The sequence below is a fragment of the Pteropus vampyrus genome, unplaced genomic scaffold, assembly GCF_000151845.1.
Source record: "Pteropus vampyrus isolate Shadow unplaced genomic scaffold, Pvam_2.0 Scaffold21828, whole genome shotgun sequence".
NCBI classification, from domain to species: Eukaryota; Metazoa; Chordata; class Mammalia; order Chiroptera; family Pteropodidae; genus Pteropus; species Pteropus vampyrus.
The window spans coordinates 1-2,234 of record NW_011910609.1 but is presented as its reverse complement, the minus strand read 5'-3'; the positions used below and the strand labels follow the sequence as shown (position 1 = coordinate 2,234).

At 44.5% G+C, this 2,234-nt stretch overlaps 1 non-coding gene across 1 annotated transcript; it reads right to left on the bottom strand.

Moving 5' to 3' along the window:
• Window positions 1-1,642: 1,642 nt before the first annotated feature.
• TRNAG-GCC lies at window positions 1,643-1,713 on the bottom strand. Its single transcript has one exon. It is a non-coding gene; the product is annotated as a tRNA-Gly (tRNA).
• Window positions 1,714-2,234: the final 521 nt, after the last annotated feature.

Below are 2,234 nucleotides of genomic sequence, written 5' to 3'. Positions count from 1 at the left end.
GTCAGAATCAGCGGCAAGCGGCAAGCAGCACGGCACAAATGCGCATCGACCTTGTCTGGAGCCCCGTGTGACAGTCAAGGGGGAAGCGCTCGTGTGTGTGAGCGTGTGCTCGTGCAAAGAGGGCATGGCTGACCAGCCTCCTCGCAGGTCTGGCCCACAGGTGTGGGTGAAGAATGTCTGTGTTGTGGGGTGCAGCAACACAGGCTGAATCGCAGAGGGAGATGCTAGGTGAGGGAGAGCAGGCAGGAGGCGCCTGCCTTCGCCAGGTGGACCTGGGCTGGAAGAGTGGAACAGAGTAATAATAAGAGTAAGCAGGAGAGGCTGGGACGAACCTGTCGACTGACTAGCTAAATCATCACTCTCTTGGCTTGCTGGCACCTCTTCCTGGCACTCTGGTAAAGTGGTAGTTAGGTATAAGCTGAGCGGGTCTGGAGTAGATGTGGAGCCCCCAAATTAGCTGTTGCCATCTCTGGGAACTACTATAAAGTGAGCTTTGTGTCTGCTGAAATGCTGTTTATGAGGCAATAAAATCTGGAGCCAAGCTGCCTGCATGTATCTTGGTTTAGGATAAGATTCTCCTGAGCTGGGAGCTGTTTCAAGGAAGCTGAAAAAGACTATCTAAAAAGTTAAGTAAATGTAGGCATAAAAAATAAAAAAAAAGGAACTGTAAGCTAACAAGGTCCTTGCAATCTGTGAGGTCGACCAAGGGTTGCCTCACCTAAAAAAAGTTAAGTAAATACACCTGCGTGGCCAGGAATAGAACCCAGGCCTCCCAGGTGGCAGGTGAGAATTCCACCGTGGAACCACCAATGCTCCAGCTGGTTTTCAGCAGTTGCCTTGATCGACAGAATACAGCAGTTCCTTTCCAGAGGGCCTGATGTGCTGCCACATAAGCAGAAAGAATGGGGCAGGGGCTGTCAGGTTCCGCTATGGAGGAAGAGGCTCTAACTTTTCTTAAAAAAATTGAGATATAATTCATATAACATAAAATTTCCTGACACAAAGTTTACTGTTGTAAAGCATATAAGTGGGTGATTTTTTCCTATATTCACAAAGTTGTGCAAAGAACTATTTAATTCCAGGATATTTCCATCACCCCAAAAAGAAACCAGGTATCTGTTAGCAGTTGGTCCCAACTCCCCTTCCCTCCCGCTCAGCAACCATTATTCTACTTTCTAACTATGGATTAAGAGGCACTAATTTTTTAGTTCAGTATAAAATATTCCAAACTTCTACACGTTGTTACTTGGCAAGCCAAAAACAAAGCAAAAACAACCCAACCCTGCCCTCCAGCAAAAAAACCTATCACTCAAGCAAAAAAAGCAGAAATGTGAAGTTATATAAGTTGTATGATCTCAAATACAGATATACTGGAAAAAATTTGCCGAAACTATAATACTGATTGCCTCTTGTGGGAATAATCTTGTTCTTTATATATTTTTCTCTTTCTAAATTTTCTAAAATGAGAATCGAAAAATAAAAAGATAAAATACTCATATATCAGTGAAAGTTAGCAAAATATGTCTATGTCCAAGATTCTTCTAGTATCTCCCAGTAAGAAAGCTCCAACCTTGGGAGGCCCCCACTAACTTATTTCCCAAATTTTCTTTTTTCAAGGAGTTGCCAAAAAGGTTCCAGCTGCTGCATTGGCCGGGAATCGAACCCGGGCCTCCCGCGTGGCAGGCGAGAATTCTACCACTGAACCACCAATGCTCCAGCTGAGTGCTGTTCTGTCTCCAGCTGTTTTGCTGCTCAGGCTCACAGTGGTGATGGCACAACCGTAACCAGACACCGAAACGATCCAGCATGCCAAACCCATGGGAGGAGACCCGTGGGGCATATGTGCCTGACACTCTGCTCAGATGTTCAAAAGAAAAGCCTAAGACGGCAATGGGAGAAAATGCTTTAGAAATTCTTCCAGCTCCTGGGGTAAAGTTCCAGACCTTAGCCTGTTAGTCTTGAAGATCTGAGTAGGTTCTGTATCAATGCACTCTCTGACTTAACTGCAAAGGAGCACATCACCCCAATATTGGTCAGTGATGTCTCAATGAGGACAGAGATGCAAAAGATAAAAACAGAAAGAGTCAGAGATGTAGGTAACATTTAGAGAGTCAAACTCCAATCAGCGTAAAAGTGGTTTTCTTCCCGTTACAGATAAATGAGACAATAAGGAGTCTGAAAGGAGAGTAGAGCCATTTCATAATCTAAAGATACTTGATTTTGACAGCAGGATT